This window comes from Crassostrea angulata, chromosome 4 (genome assembly GCF_025612915.1).
Source record: "Crassostrea angulata isolate pt1a10 chromosome 4, ASM2561291v2, whole genome shotgun sequence".
In the NCBI taxonomy this organism is placed as follows: Eukaryota; Metazoa; Mollusca; class Bivalvia; order Ostreida; family Ostreidae; genus Magallana; species Magallana angulata.
The window spans coordinates 23,064,715-23,084,636 of record NC_069114.1 but is presented as its reverse complement, the minus strand read 5'-3'; the positions used below and the strand labels follow the sequence as shown (position 1 = coordinate 23,084,636).

The 19,922-nt window shown below is 32.9% G+C and overlaps 1 long non-coding RNA gene across 1 annotated transcript in view; it reads right to left on the bottom strand.

The window, feature by feature from the left end:
- The window catches only part of LOC128180755 (uncharacterized), a 72,149-nt gene that overhangs the window by 2,469 nt on the left and 49,758 nt on the right, over positions 1 to 19,922 (bottom strand). The window lies entirely within an intron of this gene.

Sequence of the window (19,922 nt, the reverse complement as noted above, 5' to 3'; positions counted from 1 at the left end):
TTGATGCATGCAATTATTCAGATTCACATTTGAACTCAATGTTACACGCAAACCGGTAGGCATATCTGATTTATGTGGCAAATTGAAGCCTGAATCGACGAAGAGGTCAAAATGGCGTTGCACACCTTGTGTTTTTATATATAGTAGGGGTAGAATTTTTTGATATAAGACTTATTAAGCGACTGATTGATAAAAATTCAGGTGTCTGTGCTTTGGTAGAAATTCGTCCTCGAATTTACGAGTAGAACGTTAACTCTACGAGTTAAGGAAATGTCATGAAACATGATCATAGGGAGCGACCGTGGGATTTGTACATTGGGCACCAAATGTCACAAGTGGTGAAAAGTCAGGTCTCAACCCAGGGCCTCTGGTGTACCATGCCAGCGCTTTAAGGATTACGTTTACTCAGGGTTTGAGATTTAAAAAAATATTTTTACAAAGTTCAATATCTGAAGTCCAAAGTTGTTTTAAAAAAACAAAATAACAACGTTATTAACAAATATTGATATTGATATCCATGATTTGTTTATTTGAGGAAGATATGCTTTGACAAAGGTAGATTAAAATTGAAACAGAGGAAATTCGGACTAATTATTTCATTTTCTTATTTTCTCTTAAAGTAGTCCGAGTATCGCACTACGTCATAATACGGATTTTACAATATTGGTTCGACTTTTACAAAGCGTTTTTGATACCCGGTATTGATTTTGCACTACATCGCTGTTGTAAACAATGGCAATTATAAGCAACTAGAACGGTAATATATGTATTCTATGAGAGATAGAAATGATTAATGTTGAGAAACTCGATTCTGTTAAAGTAAAATGAAAAACGAAGTTTCTGATTAACCAGGATCTCAGGTATGCCTATATCTTCTTTGTTTTGACCCCCCCCCCCCCCCCCCCCCCCCCCGAATTTTTCTTTTTCTTTTACTAAAACCGGTTTGAATTTAGAGACAGAAGCTATTTCGAATTTAATCAATCGTCAATTAATTAATGTTTAAATAATATCTAACATTGTTGACAGATCTAGGTAGAAAACTGTAGCAAAATGTGATTTTTACGGATTTTTTCGTCAGGGTCTACTTGGTTTAGAGCTTATAGCGTGAAAAGTAGTCCGTCAACATATAATTTATTTTACCAAATCTTTTTTCTAAGATGTCAATCTATAGAATAAACACCATGAATTTAAGTTTGAGTCCATAAAATAGTAAAAAAATTACCAAACGCGATACTAGCATTGCATTTTGTGTATTCTATTTTGATACATCAGGTCCATAAAGCGTACTTACTTACAAAAATTTTCACAAAATTATTGATGAGATATGGATTAAATAAATGTTTATACTCTATTTTGTATGTTCAGTTCTAATTTACCCAAAATGGGTAATTATTTTTAGGAAAAACGGACGTCTGGCAAATTTCATAATTGTCAATAATTTTCGCAAGGGGGTACACCCGTCTGAGAGGTGATAACAAACAAACTAGCATGTAAACATACATATTTTCTTGTGTATATGTATTGCTAGAATGTATATTTATCATTTAAAGCTAAGCTTTTAATGATTGAGCCCATTTAGTGCCGAGTATAGGACTACCTTAAAAACTTTTTTAAAAGAAAGAAATAAATATAAAAAAGTTTTTATATATTTTTTCATATCATTTTACATATTTTATGGTTGTATTTACTCGTCTTTAAATTTATATCACTGGCTGGCACGCGATTGGAAAAATCTTTAAAATACATAAAACCGATTCAAGATAAAATATCTCGAAATTTTGATCATTGACCTTATATACAGTGAGGTTGCCATTAACGAATCGTCTCCATTACCGAATCACTTTCAGATAAACAATTCTGTATTTTTCTATTAAAGGTTCAATACTTAACTTAGCATATCCTGTCATGTAGAATTAATTTATCATGAAATTATTAAATTTTATCTTGTTTTATGTCGTAATTTCTAAACAAACATGAACAAGCTTTTTGAAGACGCAGACAAAAAGCATGCGTGCAGCTGACTACTTTCACTTTTCGGTTGAGCTCTGATGCATGTGAACGGCTCATTGTATGTAAGCATATTTGGTATAGATGTTTAATAAAATTATCTGTCTACAAGCACTAAAAGGGTCAAACATTTTTCCATTCGATTATGATTTCAACCATAGTTTGGTTTCCCCAATTCCCTGTATCAATTAATACGGATATTTATTGATTTAAAAACCCATGCCTTTCAAATTAAAGTTATTCGTATTCGATGTCATTTAGTAGTTTATTTCATAAAAAAATTAATTTCCTTGAACATGGATCCAGTTTGCAGATTCACTATACTTTTTTATTTTTGTTTTAAAAAATTTTCATAAGTACAAACGATCGCTGATTCCATACATGTACAGGTCATGGAAAATATTTATTTTCCTTGAACACCCATCCAGTTTGCACATTCAGTCATTCACTATACATTTCTAGATTTGATTTAAAATATTTCATAGTACAAATGATCCCCGATTCAAAACGTCTGTCTTCCTGGTATTTGTTCTTCCATTTCTATCAGTGGGGGTCTTCTTTTTTTATTGCTGGATGTCAATACTGGGTCCTGTTTTTGTTTGTTTTTTTTTTTGGTTGCTTAATTATACAATCACTAAACACATTTCTAGGCAATTTTGTGTATTTTAATTTGTTTACTTTAAAATCACCCTTGGATATGCTTCTAGATCTTTTAAAACCTTTTTTTATAATTAGTTACCGTGTGTATATATTCAAATTTCAACCTTTCTAACATACGTGCTAAAAAATCTTTAAAAAATTCGGAATGGCTATTTTTTTTGAATAAATAAAAAAAAATGCAGAAATGTAAATTCATTTTTTTCTTCTTTTTTTTTTTTAATTTTTTATTCGTGAGTTATTTTCCTCACGATATTCTTCAAGTTTTATTTTTTTAAGTGTCGTTGCGCCGCATTAAAAATTTATGATGTAGTATATGTTATAAAAACCCAATCTGATACAATCAATGTTGACACATAATTTCAATGCAAATAACTTAAACCCGTTGCGACACAAACTTCATCATTCTGTGAGTTCTATGAACTGAATAACGTCACTTGTCTATGCAATTTTTGGCAAACCCTCATACATGTTGTATTTCGGTTTTTTTCTTGATCCATTTACATGCCATTGTATATTTCTTTGTAATTTCATAAAAAGATGTTCATATACACGTATCTCATAAAATTGACAATATTGATGACTTACAATGACTAAAAACTAATTGATTTTTAATAAATTGGTGGATCAAAGTTTGCAAATCATGCAGTCATTTTTTTTACCTTTGAATTCATTGTTATTTTTTCATGAATTGTCGGTTTCGATAGAATGAACACTTAACTCAAAATGAAAAAAAATATTAGCATTTCCATTTTGCTTATTCATGCTTTAAAGCATATTAAAACTTAAAAAAAATATTTCGACACTGTCCCTAACAAAAACTAATCAGCTGTATATCACGTGATTCGGTAATGGAGAAAATGATCCGCTAAAGGAGAAAACATCGTTCATCAAAATACAGCGATAATTTTTTTTTAATCATTGGTTGTTGGGAAAGAAATATATGATGTTATGAGTCAAGTATGGTACAATAAAACAATGTTGTATTATGAATTTAACTCGGGCTTGGTTACGTACTATCAACGCGAATTTACTTAGTGATGTAAGATTTTTTTGCCTTTGCATTACTGAGAAATAACACTGAAAACTCAGCACCTGAAAAAATTCTTCCCCGCTTATCGTTCTTGATTTTGTGGATTTATGACGTCACACAGACCCACCGATGTAAACAATGCATCAAAACTAGTGTAATTTTACGGTAGTTTATCGTTTTGATTTTAGTAATTTTTGCATATATGAGAGTGTCTTTCTTTTCAAATGAGATCATTTGATTTCGTAGTACAGATGACTTAGTTTCGTTAATGAATAAATCTAATATTGATCAGCTTCTCACCAGAGTAAAATCATAATGAAGATCCCGTACTGCATTGAAAATTTAACAGAAGAAATGCTCCAAACATTAAGAGCCAATTAATGAATTATCCTGATGATTTTGAAATAGAAACATCATTTTCTTCTTCGATACATATAATGATTGAGCTACATTTAAAGGGAATTGATTCATTTGATTTATTTTGTCACATAAAAAAGGTATAAGGCATGCCAATGAAAATGTTTGAGGCATTGTGTACATAGTTTGTATTTAAAAGCTGCTGTGAAATACTGCAAAATATTTCTAAAAATATTTTTTAAAATTAGATCGCGAAAGATTTCGAAATGTATCGGTAAAATAAATCGGTTGTTTGATAAAAATAGTTGTAAACGAATGTGAAGATAATGAACAGATTTTATTAAGAACAAGCATCAATAATAATAAAAGAACGAAAGAAAAAATTGCGGAAGAAAGTGAGATAGAAGGGATCTGTGAGTAAACACCGCACATACACGTTGTAAAATCAAAACACCGCACATACACGTTGTAAAATCAAAACACCGAGGCAAATACAAGTACATGTTTCAAAATCAAAACATTTAATTGATAGACTAAAAATAATTAAATGGTAACATAATTGTGAATTTGAAATCGAAACAAACAGTATAATCGTGAAGCGAATGAGGCGCCACGAGGCCTATATAAGTTGCTTAAAAAAAATCTTAATAAATTGCATGAACGTGCAAATGGGAAAAACGATCAGTTATTTTTTAATTTGACAATTTCATTAAAAAGAATGAAATAAAACATATATAGGTCATGCATATATTAAAATGATATTGTACTTGCATGAAGATCTATGAAGAAAATCATTCATTCTCCGCGACTTCTCTAAACTGAATATGTACATGCTATTAAATATAAATGCACACGATTTCAAATTTTGAGAGAAAAAATACTGCCGTAGTTGATTATTGTATAATTATACAAGTTTTTATTTAAAATAGTATTTTTTTTCTTTTAATATGCTGCAAAATGGATATTTGTATTCACAACATAGCTTTATAAGGCCATTGGGTCTTACTGACGTCATAAGCAAGGGAGGTAAGCCGCGTAAGTCAATGTTCCTTTTCCCGATTAAGTGATTTTGATCGACTGTGGCGCTCACATTTTGCATAAAATATTCAAAAAACAATTTCAGTCTTATTAAATAGGCACATATGAACTCATTCCCGTATATAACTCACTATGGTCAGGATATCGTTTCATATGACCTTTAACCACTGAGCTATTGAGACCCAATATATTGACTGACAGTCACACACCTGTGAACCCGGTGACTTCTATGTAGTTATAATGGTTGTAATTGGGTCAAAGGGTTAGGACTTAAATACCTCAAAATGCAAATATCATTGCCATTTTGCAAAAAATTATTCTTTTCCATGTTTGTCAATTCGCTTACATAATTAAGAAACATTTCATCTATAAAAGGTAGAAATGCATGAATTAAATTAAATCAACTTTTAGAAAATTAGGAAAAAAAGTATTTTCTTTCATCTTTGAATGTAAGTGTTCAATTTTATTTTAGTATCTCTTATTATTTAAAGATTAGGTTTAAAATCTTTATATGTCATTGTTACATTGTAATAATAAATTATGTCTTACAAACTTCTCACTAATTTCGGGGGGGGGGGGGGGGGGGGGGGGGGTAATAAAGTATAAAATTTTGCCAGAGGTTGGTCCTCAAATGAAAGTAGTATTTTTTTGTAATTTTCCCAATTTGAACAGTTTACGCGTCAATTTTACCAATTATACCAACCCTTGCCCCAGTTTAAAAACCGTAGGAAAACCCCTGATTGTGGCTCCACCCTACCCCCAAGGGTAATGATTTTTACAACTTTGAATCTACACAACCTGAGAAAGCTTTCACATAAGGTTCAGCTTTCCTGGCCAAATGGTTCTTGAGAAGAAGATTTTTAAAGATTTACTCTATATATTTCTATGTAAAAAAATTCCACCAACCTCCCATTTTGCCCCACCCTAACATCGGGGGGGGGGGGGGGGGGGGGGGGGGGGGGGGTTGGGGGTTGGTTGGTTGGTTGGTTGGTTATGGTTGATTTCACAACTTTTAATCTACACTTCCTGAGGATGCTTCCACATAAGTTTCAGCTTTCCTGGCCTAACAGTTTCTGAGAAGAAGATTTTTAAAGATTTACTCTATATATTTCTATGTGAAATTCCACCAAACTCCCATTTTGCCCCACCCTAACAATGGGAGGGGGGGGGGGGTTATGGTTGTTTTCACAACTTTTAATCTACACTTCCTGAGGATGCTTCCACATAAGTTTCAGCTTTCCTGGCCTAACAGTTTCTGAGAAGAAGAATTTTAAAGATTTACTCTACATATTTTCATGTATAAATTCGACCCCCCCCCCCCACCATTGTGGCTCCATCCTACCCACAGGGGTCACGATTTTCACAACTTTGAATCTACACTATCTAAGGATGCTTCCACACAAGTTTCAGCTTTCCTGGCCTTATGGTTCTTGAGAAGATTTTTTAAAAATTCTTGAAAATGCTCAATAAGTCCTTATTATCTATCCTTGTAAAAGAGTGTGGTCCTTAATTTTCACAACTTTGAATCCCCTTTGCCTAAGGATGCTTTGTGTCAAGTTTGGTTGAAATAGGTCCAGTGGTTCTAGAGAAGATGTTGAAAATATGAAAAGTTTACAGAAAGATGGACAGACAAAAGGACCACAGACAAACTGTGATCAGAATAGCTCACTTGAGCTTTCAGCTTAGGTGAACTAAAACTGAGAGTAAAGTGGTGGACACGCTTTGGCAGATAGAGGTCAGTGAGAGTTTGCATCAAAATATATGCTTACAATGAAATGATATTGAATGACTATGCAAAGAGTGCATATATTTTTACTGGGATCTTTTTAGAGTACTGTAAATTCCTAATTAAACGCGAGGAATAAATATCCGCGTAAAATCGCGAGAAGCACGTCACGCGAATTTTCAAATATCGCTTTTAATTTTCAGACATATGTAAACTACATGAAACTATGATAACATTTCGGCATTCGCGATTTTATGTTCTCGCGATTTGATGGAAAACCGTTGAATCGCGGAATTAAGTACTCGCGTAAAATAAGGAATCTACAGTATACAGAGAAATTAAGATTTGACAAATGCTGAAAAAAATAAAATAAGACAATTCATTTCTTGAATGCGTAATTTTAGTTTTGATGGATAGAACTTTCCAGACCGGGGTAACCAAGAACGCGGGTTGATGAATACTCATTATAGGATGATTCATCAAGCATTACTGGCAGATACCTTGGATTGGACATCTTTGGTTAATACAAAACTAGAAATACTGTGAGCAAGCTTACAATTGTTACCCCCTGCTAAGAAAAAATTATAACTCATGTATTTTTTCTATTATAGAAAATATTGAATGAATCTATTTCACCGTCTATTTTCTATAAATAACAACTGCTCTATTTTTTTAAAACTGTTAATGCTAATATGAGTACACAAACCAATTTCTATTCTTTTAATTCCATTTTATTTCAAGTTAACCATTAATGCATGAGGACATTTGCATCCTTTTGTTCACAAACATTACTCTAATCAATTTTCACTTTTCTCCCAGTGACCTTGCCCTTGCCCAAATGACCTTTGGTCAAGGTCATGACACATCCTTAGGTCAGAAGCAATCTTTGTGTGAAGTAAGAACTTCCGATATTTGTCCATAAGAAAGAGATTAGAGTGTGTTTCTTTTTAACAGGTCGAGACCACTATATTTTGTGACGTCAGCATAAATTTGCATACTAAATTAGCCATCTGTTTACTTTTATCGACAAACCAATCAGGTGAATGAGTTGCAAGGCATTGTGGGCTACTACAAGTTTCAGTGTATACAAAGCGTATTGAAAATATATACCATTTTGAATTGTCTTTTGGAAACTCATTTTGAATGATTTTTCAGAATTTATGAAATTAATATGGACAATTATGTCTGAACTTCAATTTCTACGCTCACTTTAAAAAAATATTGCATATGAGGACTTATATCAACCTTTTTAAATACCCCATTGTCAGTGTTCAAAAGAGAGGTACGTCCCATTGAATTGGAAGCAGTGAGTACCGTTTTTTCAGGTGATACCCCATATTTGGGACCACATTAGTAGAATGCGTATTGATGTTTTCTTCAGGGACATTCATCAGAATGCTTAACAGACAAAATACTATATGCTGCATAGCTTGCGCTGCTGCGTTTGTATATTTGTGCATTTCTACTACCATGGCTATTCACGTTTGTTAAAAATGAACAGTTACCTGTATTTATTTCTAGAGCACAATGATAAAGTCACCAATACACAATTGTGCAGTTTTTTTCTTATCAAAATCTGTTTGTACTTCGTATGCGTATGTTTGTCAGTCGTTTGATACTGATCATTTTTTGAAGCAACGATTGATCAACTTAAACAACAGTATTTTTCAATGTGAACATGGAACAAAGTTAATGGTACGTAATCTTTCCTTTTTTACCTTCTAAAGTAAAAATCATGATGTACAAACATTCCGGCAAGCAATTAAATATTGTGAACAAAAGCAACTTATTTGGTCTTTCCGCCTTTCAGGTGAAAGACCTTTTGTACTTCTTCTGTTTTTAGGTCTTTCCACCTTTCAGGTGAAAGACCTTTTGTATTATGTTTTTTAGGTCTTTCTACCTTTCAGGTGAAAGACCTTTTGTTTTCTTTATGTTTTTAGGTCTTTCCACCTTTCAGGTGAAAGACCTTTTGTTTTCTTTATGTTTTTAGGTCTTTCCACCTTTCAGGTGAAAGACCTTTTGTTTTCTTGATGTTTTTTATTAGGGTCTTCCGTCTTCAGCGGAAGACCCTTCTATTATTGTAATGTTTCTTTTTCACTTTTTAGGGTCTTCCGTTTCCAACGGAAGACCCTCTTGTTATTCTATTGTTTCTTTCTATTATTAGGGTCTTCCGTTTTCAACGGAAGACCCTCTTGTATTTCTTCGGTTTCTTTTTAGAGTCTTCCGTTTCCAACGGAAGACCCTCTTGTTATTCTTCGGTTTCTTTTTAGGGTCTTCCGTTTCCAACGGAAGACCCTCTTGTTATTCTACGGTTTCTTTTTCTTTATTAAGGTCTTCCGTTTTCCAACGGAAGACCTTATTGTTTTCGTTCGGTTTCTTTTTCCCTATTATTATTTTTTTTCTTACAAAATTTGTGCAGGCGATTTCTCGGAAATGGCTCAGCCGATTTTCGTGAAACTTTCAGATCTAATAGATATTAACCGGAATTAATATACATTTTTTTATTTTGATGACGTCATTTCCGTACTTGGGAAAATGACGTTTTAACGATTTTCAGAGGGTCGGCTTGTCCAGGGATCTCCTCCTAAACGGTAAAAGATATTGAGTTCAAACTTTCAGGGATTGTAGACAAGAGATTGTAGATGTGCTATTTGGCATTCATATTTGTCTTGCTCAAAAGGCGTTATAGCTCGCCTGGTCCCGAAAATTGAGACTAAAAAAACGTCGATATTTTTAATGGTTTTCTTAGTTTATCTCTTTTCTGAAAAATATTTTGATAACACATGTAATGCAAAAAAAGTTCATATTTACAAGACTTTTCATTTGATATCAAGAAAAAGGGGCTGGCCCCTCAAATTAAGGGACAAAAGGGCTTTAAAGTCTTTCATCTGTAGCCCTTTACTGAGGGATATTTTGTGAACAGTTATAGAAGCAAATATGTTTATCTTACAGTTATGTATCCAAGCAATGTAATGATTTTATCGTGTGTTACGTAATTAGGGTTTTTTAGGGGCCAAAAGTCCAGAATTTTGATCACTTATATTTCAGAAAGGAAAAATATTTTGACATGCAGTATAGAAGTAAAGATAGTCAAAATGATGTACTAAATAATATGCAATTTTCAAAATTTCGTTAAATAGCCCCTATAAGGAGTTAAGGGATCGGCCCCTAAAACGTTCTTTCCCATATATCTCAAGAATGGTAACGAATCTGTTAACACGTGTTGAACAAAATGTGTTGAAATTTATATGACCTTTAATTTGATATCAACAAAACGGGGCTGGCCCTTAAAATTTCGGGGCCAAAGGGCTCTAAAGTCTTTCATCTGTATGCCTTTACTGAGGGATATTTAGTGAAAGGTTATAGAAGCAAATATGTTAATCTTATAGTTATGTATCCAAGCAACGTAATGATTTTATCATGTGTTACGTAATTAGGGGTTTTTAGGGGCCAAAAGTTCCAAATTTTGATCACTCATATCTCAGAAAGGAAAAATATTTTGAAATGCAGTATAGAAGAAAAGATGCTCAAAATGATGTACTAAACAATATGCAGTATTCAAAATTTCCTTAAACGGCCCCTATAAGGATATAAGGGATCGGCCCCTAAAACGTTCTTTCCCATGTATCTCAAAAACAATACGCAGCATTGTTAAGGCGTCCCGATGCTAAAATACGGCTGGAAAACGATATTATTTGATTCATGACAAAAATAATTTTACCGGGAGTATTTCTTTAAATCTTTGTTACATTTATTGACATCGATGTTAAACATTATATTTGATGCATTTTTGTGACGTCATATGTACTTCGTAATCACGTGACAGGCAAATCCTAATATTGCAAATGATCTAGTTAAAACGCATCGGCGCAGGTGATTAATGACACTAAATCATACATATTTTTAAGAAAAATCCTTTGTTAAGTCATAAACTTTGAAGTTCTTGCTTGGGAAAGAAATAGATATTTCGTTTATAGAAGATATTGTTGAAACATTCCACAAAATCATCAAAATAATGCACATTTTTACTAATCAAAAGCGATTTACAAAACATTGGGGTAAATCCGTAGGTTTCCGCAGCACGATTCACATTGGTACTTATATTCTCTACCAATTTTACGTAAAATATTCTAAAATTGTGTTGATCTTTCACCTGCGCCAAGCTGGTTTTACATGCATTAAAATTTCTTCATTCAGTTGTTTACACGTAGCAGGGAGAGTCTCCAAACCACTAGTTTATAAATAGTCTTTTACTTAAAACGAAGCTTTAAAACTGTCGATTATTTGATACTGGTTTTTAATATGAATGATTTCTGTACGTCTAGAATTAACTGCAGCATCTATATAAAGGAAACATGCGGTATTATACTGGTTTGATATAATTCACTTTTAACGTTAAGATACATTCCCTGAGAACTATCGACAGGAATGCAGATCGTGACGTCAAAGTTAATTATGACGTCATATCGTAGACAAGTGACTTTCTACATATCGCATCGGGAAGCCTTAAGGACGTTGGATCCTGCGATCAAAAGTCTCTAAGTTTTTTTCTAAAGTATTTTTTAAATATCTACACACATATCTAAACCAAAATTCAAAACAAAATTTTGGGGTCTATATGCTCCTTTCGGTGCTACGGTGTATTTAATATGACCTTTCTGCACTGAGAATGCAAATTGCACATAAATCGCTTTTCCCTCTAAAATTTTTAATCGAAATGAACCATGGTATCAAATACAAATTTACATTATTTAGAATTAATAAAATTAAAATTATCATAATGAAAAAGTTATTAATTTTTTCACCTAATTGATATTTTGACCTTTTTGCACTGAAAAAATACTATTTTTATTCATAAACGATTCAACATGCAATTAAATAATTTAAAAGTCTCAAACTTTTTCTAAAATTATGACAGACTTGTCAAAAGAAACTTAAATATTTAGAAAATAAAACCAAAAGTATGGGTCTATGATGTAAATTTTGAGATATGGCATGAAATAAGCTAATTTTAGGGGGAAATTGGAGTTGATTTTTTCTTTACTTTTATGAAATATCACTTAAACATGCCAATATATGTCGATAGAAATATTGAAATATTGTTGAAATATGTTCTTTGAAACAATACGAAGATATCCCAATGCATAAACTATCTGAAAATTTGGTCTGCACGGAAAATAAGAAAGCTAAAATTATGGTACTCTAAAACAACTGAGTTATGAAAAATGTTCATTTTCTTCTTAAAAACCTTCCGCCACAAAATATAGTCCCTTACTACACTGTCTAAATATGGAATTTTTTCTTCACTATTTTATTCAATAGAGTTTATTTGGCATTGTAAAAAAGGAATTTACAAGTAGAATTCATATATGACACAGAATTTCCAGACTAGAGGTGACACAAAATGGCTACCCAAACTCAGAGGATCGAACCTCTTTAACATGCCAGCGTAACGATTTTTTTAACACCCGTTGAACAAAGTGTGTTTAGAATTAAATGACCTTTCATTTGATATCAAGAAAAAAGGGATGGCCCCTAAAATTAGGAGAGCAGAGGGCTCTTAAGTTCTTCATCTATGGCCCGTTACTGAGGGATATTTTGTAAAAAAGATTATAGAAGCAAAAATGTTTATCTTACATTTATGTATTCAAACAATGTAATGATTTTATCATGTGTTACGTAATAAGGGTTTTTTAGGGGTCACAATATCAAAACGTCCATCACTTATATCTTGTAAAGGTGGCAGGGGATAGTTTTTTGATCGAGGAAATGTGAGGCAGATAACTGCTCATATATGTGATTTAATTTTTCAGTGGATTTTTAAATTTGCTAAAATTGGTTTGCATGCAGGGACCACATGGTCCCGACTCTTAAGAATTTTTAAACATTTCAGAATAAAACAAGTACAACTTACACATAGCACTATATAGAATAGCCGGGGACGGTGCCAAAATCTTCTGAAAAATTGCCCTTTCTTCATATTTTCACGGGTCCAGCACCACGCTCCAGTCCCGAGCAACTGCCATAAACTACCATAGGAGTGGTAGCTCACTGTATACCCATGCAAATAATCACCAGTTGATGGGGGTCAATCACCTTCTTTTCGAGTGACATTTCGTGTTCTGAACCTACCCTACTTTTCAAGCACAAAACCGAAAGTAAAAATGTTGGCCACAGTATTGCATTTTCATTCCATATCTGATGAAAAGTGCCACCAGTATTAAAGTGTCATATATCAATGAAATTGACATGAGCTCCTCTATCCACAAAATGAATGCAATAAATATTCTAGCAATTTAAACCCCTCATATAACCAGAGAAACCTCAGGTTTTCCCTTTATTTCAAAATTCAAAGGAAAAATATTTCGAGAAGTAGTACAGAAGAAAATATGCTCATAATGATATGTATAAATTAATAATAGTTTTTTTTAAATTGATTTGTCAGTGTCTAGGCAGATTACATCTGAAAATACTACAAAAAGAAAAAAATCACGGGACACACGAACCGAAATAGTATCGAGTGGTTTAATTTGATGGATTAAATTTTTCGTAAGAGTTATCTAATAAAGTTGATGTCATATTCTTAAAATAGAATACACTTGGCGTCGTCTGAGAAGAAACTGCGCAGATACAAGATATTGTGGGACATTGTTGAAATTTGAAGACATTGATCAAGATACATATATCATTAGATATTTAACAGCACAGGAAATATAAGCATTGATCTGAAGTGTGTGTAGTCGATTATTTGATCAGTGCATTGAGCATCGTAAGTATTTATGCCCGAATTATTGTCAACAAAGTTATCTTTGACAGTTTGTACAGTAGTTCAGTAGTTATACCATTGACGGTATGCAAATGTACTTCGCTCGACGATTGAGTTTATTTAACACGTTACCGTTTATGTGTTTGTATACTGTGATAAATAGAACTGCCAAGTCCAAACTCCTATGACAAAACAGCTGTTTAACAGGTCCAGCACAATCTCTTGATTAACTATACATGTATAGCTTGGACAAAAAACAAACTGTATCTTGATTTATCAATTTTGTCATACATTTTTCTTAAAATGTTTTTATTTTAAGCATGTATAAAAATTCGCACTTTGCCAAGTTTGGTGCAGTGATAGTTTTCAACTTTGAACTGTTCTGTAAACGAAATTGTATCTCCTTTTGGGGTAATTGATTCATGACCACACGTTACTTCTTGAATGAAATATAAAGGAAGTCAGTTATGGTAAACAAGACAACTGATTGGCATTGTAATTCAGCACATCTGAAGAAGTAAATTCTTATACACACCTCTCTTTATATATATAGGGGACACGAGTGTGATTATAAAATGCTACCGAGTCTTGATATTTCTTTTATTTTTCAACTGGATACATATATAAGGGGTTGTTAACAATAATTAATAAAAGAAATAAAAAAAAAATTAGAAAAAAAAAATAAAAAGGGGGGGGGGGGGCGGGGATGGTAGCTAGTGCACGGTCCAGTCCAAAAGCACCTGTGGTTTCAGCACTACCTTTAAGTTAGCCAAAGATTGAGGTTCTTATATCAACATTTGATAGAAAATTCTGTTTACATACAATCTTTTCTTTAAAATACTGATTAATTAGATTCACAAATTTAAAAATTCTTCACACTCTTTGAAGGCGGACATAACATTATAATTAATGTCATTTTTTACTCGACAATTTGATTACAAGTCTGTTTGGGTATGAGTCAGTTTAGTTAAGAGTTGACTGTAATTCGTGGACAGTTACCAAAACAATGGAATATATTTTAAGCCTAAAATTGTTCAAAAGCTGCAATGTTAAAACTCTCTAATAAGGGTTACTTTTTTAATGGTCAATGATGCAAATATGAGTAGTTAGTTAATTGGGATTTTTCGTTTATTATTTAAAATAAATGAAAAAATTGCATATATATAGCTTTATCAAGCTATTTTGAATGCCTTAATGAAGAGATTGTGGTGGACCTGTCTAACAAAAAGTCGGATACATTGAATACTTTATACGATAATTTTAAGTGTGGATGCTGCATCTTACATTTAGGAAATAGGCTTGCTGATATTGCACGAGAAATCTAGAGAATTAACACAGTGTGCTAAGATGTTTTTAAATATGGCCAAGTCACAGACCTCTTAATATCTATGTATAAAGTAATAAAAAGTACATTAACTTTCTTTTTATAAATTATGAATACTTTGATTGTCAGACTGGATCAAATATCGGTGCCAAATAACTCAGTTGGTAGAGCACCGGACTGGAGATTTAGGGGGCCAAGGTTCAAATCCTTGACTGTTCCGTCATTATTTCTCCCATCCTGTCACAATACTATAGTTTGTTCAAAAATATTTATGCAGCATGTTAGGACGACTTTTAATAAAAATAGACATACCTGCGAAAGAACTGCAATTGAAATAGATGAAAGGGAAATTTTTCAAGATACTTTCATTTACACAATCATTATCATTTTTCCCTTGAAAAATATCTTGCAGAAATTTATAATTTTCTCCATTTGGAAGTCCGTCGGAATAGCTTGCACAGTTTCTCAACATAATCATCCGGGTCTGTTGCAATGCAAAATCCTCAAACATAACATTTTTTAGCCATGTATAAAACCTGATAAGCTTTGAGTGGCTTTTCACGGGAGAAATCTTTAAAAATTTTCATACTCTTGAATGAACAATGAAGTATGAGGTTTTTATAAATATCCATTGATAAAGCAAAATGTGAATGATTAGAAGTCACTGTAATGATCACGAGTTGAAGTTGACTTGAAGATACTTCCTGTCCAAAACTGACCAAAAGTGATATTTTTGATGTATTTACAGAATTTAAAAAGCCACCCGCTCTTTCAAATTGTCTCATTTAACATTACATATCCTTAATGTTCATTTGACTTTGAAATAACATCTGTTATGATAATTGCTCTGTAAATGAAAAAGAATCAACATATTTTTACCCTATTATTGTAAATATGCATCAACAATGTATAAAAACGTAGAATTTGAACATTTTTTGTGGATTAATCATGCGTCCCCAGCTACCGGGGTGTGTTTGAATTTCATTTTAAGGCCTAACAAAAAAATAGGTTTGTTTCCGCTTTCAGGCTGAAAAAAATTAGGGTCGGTTGGTCGGCTTTTTTTTTTTTTTAAATCTTTTTTTTTTCCCTCTCAATCTGTTCAATTGTGCATATTCAACCATTTATCTATTAAACTGGGTAAGATAAAAAAAACCAAAGTATTTGTTGTCATTGTTTAAATGATGTGATGAACTTTTTCCCAGGTTGGTGGGAACATTTCTCGAGCTCAACTGGCACGACATATGGTGCCATTTGTAAATAACAAACATCTACACAACACTGATGACATCTAAATAAGTTCTATAAGCGTTTTTACGACTTAAATTTAGAGGACACAATAAATTTTTAAATCGGATAAAAACGAAATTTTAACAAAAAAACAGATAAAAACGGAAATTTACGAAAAAACTCGAAAAAAAAATTTGGGTCGGCGGATTTAAGTTAGGGTCGGTCGGGAAAGCGGAAACCCTTTTTTTTTTTTAGGCCTAATTAAAAGCAATTATCACACTTGTAGGTCTTACCAGCAAAGTTAAAAGGAGACTAGAAACCAGAATAAATGAAATATACACAAAATATGATAAATATAAGCTTACTTTCTATGAAAACAAGAAATCACATTAAGGGTGGCATGTCTTTTTGTGAATAAAAATGCTACAGATCATCCATTTACCAAAAAAAGACCAATTAATATCAGTGATGGTTGTTTTCAAATATGTGTGAGAAATGACTCAAGGAAATTTCTTCAAGTTTCATAATATTAGGTTAAAGTGTTTAAACTAATGCTTCTCCTGAAAATCAAAAGATAGGGGGAGGGTATACATATAAGGGCATTTCTAAGTGATGTGATGCTTTTGTCATGATAATATCATGTAGGTGTATATAGAATTGAATAAGGTTTCTTATTTAAGGAGGTTGAACAACAATTGACCTCTAAAAGATTAGGTATAGATGCTTTACTTATGGAGAACCCTATAAATCTGTGTTAAATAGTTGAAAGTGGAAATGGTGGGTTCACTTAAATGGCCATAATTTTCTAAAACCTCTATGGAATTGGCAAAATGTGGTATACTCTTTCTCAGAATAGCATAAGCTTTTTATTTTCTAAGACAAAATGACTTTTCAGAGAATGTTAGTGTAAGTTAAAAGTAGCAAGGGACAGTTTCTGATAAAGTACCAGTCAATATTTTTGAGAGCTCCTGTACTTGAAGGATTATGAGTGTTGCTTAAATTCATGAAATGATTTTTAATGATTATCATTAGTTAGAGGGATGTCTCTTGTTGAAATTAATATACAATATGTAGGCCTTATATGTTAGGTACATGGGAATTAGAAGTAAAATGCGAAACCTGCGGCTATGACTGTTGTGTTGACTTTACACAGTGAAATTGCAAGTTACAGACGGGAGGTAAAATAACACGAAAAGTAGGTGGATGGGACATTGTGAACTTTACACCCATAAGTTTAGGACATGTGATGGTGCAACATGCACGCAGTACGAAAGGTCTACCCTTTGCAAGGAATTAGCTGGGGAAGGTCTATAAAGCTGAAAAATTAGCAAAATATGAAAGGGTCAAAATCTCATAAAAACTGGTATGTAGAAAATTTTACAGGTTATGACAAGTAACTTTCTTCAGAAATTGGTGATTGGTTTAAAAAGTGTGAATTACTGAGGAAATTGTATTTACAGAGTTCCAAAGACACACATCCCCTGGCTACAGTAAATTGTATAAAAAAACTATCCTGTGCCACCTTAAAAGCTGTTTAAAAGGGTATCGTTTTGATGTTAAGAGGTAAATAAAAATTGATGAAATAACCATATCACTGCATATCATGCATATAGAGTATTAAGAGGGAGTGATAGTTGTCACCATATTTAGACTGTATCAGTCTCCTTTTAAAGAAGAGTTTATGTAAAAATAAAGGAAAGTCCCCAATTTTTAAATATTAAATGTATGACATTTTTAATCAAGTTTTCCAAAGGAAACATCTGGTTATTGGAATGGTGAGCGAGCTATGCAAAAACGATACCTTTTTAATACAGATAACTCCTCCAAAAGATAGGAAGTTGTTGTTTTTCAGATCAAATGTACATATATCAGAGCTGTGCTTTTTACTTGAAATTTTATTCATGATATTATTTTGATAAAAATACCAGCTGCTGAACTTAGTAATTCTCTCACAGAATATTGCATGTAGGGTACCCCATTTCTCTGGATGTGTTGTGTTTTATCAATTCAGGGTTAACATACTGTTCACACAAAAGAAAAACCCAGTTTGCAATCACATTAACAGCTTTTCTCTTGTTACTTACTAAATTATAGTATATAGCTAAACAAAATTATATCTTAAAATTTAATGGTAGATCTGATGATTACATTGTTGCCCACCCAGCCCCCTTACTGTAAATGAAATCCTCATTAAAGAAAATTTTAGTCCTATGGGATCAATTTTTAAACGGATTTTAAAAAAAAAATGAAAACAATGATTGAAATGGTAACAAATTGGTAGGCAGACAGCTGCCAAATGGTTACCCTACCCCTATGGTACAAATAACACTTTCAGCTGTTGAACTTTTTAGTTCAATTTTAAGTTCTTTATTCAAAGAGACAACTATCTTATTATTAGATAGATATTATATTAAAAGTGCCTGTTTAAGAGGGTAACAGTTGAAATTGACACCCCGAGAAAACTTTTTTCAACCAACGCGAAGCGGAGGTTGACAATGGTTTTCGAGGGGTGTCAATTTCAACTGTTATCCTCCCAAACAGGCACTATTTATTTTATTATACTGAATGTCTTATTATTAAAGAAAATTTTACTGCTTTTACATAGAAATGACGTGAATTCTATGACGAACCGAACAGGTTTTATAATTATAATTATCTAGCTATTTTTATTTGATGCAAAGGGAGCGATGTTTAATTTCACTATGTGGGTATTTCTCTATAACAAATGAAAAAATGGATACACAAATTTCTTTACGCATTACGTTTACTGTCAGTTACATTAATGAGCTTAAATCTGACATCTTTGATATTTAGCTCACCGAGACAAGTGAAGGGAAGCTATTGCTATAACCCCGTTGCGGCGTGCGGACCTGGATAAAGTTTTAGTTTCAGGTCCTGTATCTAAGCTATTACTTGTCCTATCTTCACCAAACTTGCATGGGTGATGCATCTGGACCTACTTATGGACTTGAAAGACTTGGATGCTGAATCAGGGTCCTTAATTTCAGATGCTGGAGGAGGTTAAGGTTTTTGGAGCAGGTTAAAGTTTTTGTTGCAGGTGCCCTTTGTTAGCAATATCTAACTAACTGCTGGTCCTAACTTCACCAAATTTGCATGGATGGTGAGTCTTATGATACTGATGCACCAGACAGGCTTGAAACCTGAATCTGAGCAATGGGTTTTGGATGCTTGAGGAGGTTAAGTTTTTTAGCTCACCTGAGCTGAAAGCTCAAATGAGCTTTTCTGATCTTTTCTGATCTTCCTCACCTGAACCACTTCGCCAATTTCAACAAAACTTAGCAGAAAGCATCATTGGGTAAAGGGGATTCAAGTTTGTTAAAATAAAAGGTCACACCCTATTTTAAGGGGAAATAATTAGAATTTATTGAAAATTAAGTGATATTTTTCAAAAATCTTTTTCTCAAAAACCATTTGGCCAGAAAAGCTGAAACTTGTGTAAAAGCATCTTCAGATAGTGTAGATTCAAGTTTGTTCAAATCATGGTCCCCGAGGGTAAGATGGGGCCACAATGGGTAGTCAAAGTTTTTTCATAGGGGTAAATAGAGTTAATCTTTAAAAATCTTCTCCTCAATACCATTTGGCCAGAAAAGCTGAAACTTGTGTGAAAGCATCCTCAGACAGTGTAGATTCAAGTTTATTCAAATCATGGTCCCCGAGGGTAAGGTAGGGCCACAATGGGGGGGGGGGGGGGGGGGGGGTCGAAATTTTACAAAGATGTATACAGAGTTAATCTTCAAAATCTTCTTCTCAAAAACCATTTGGCCAG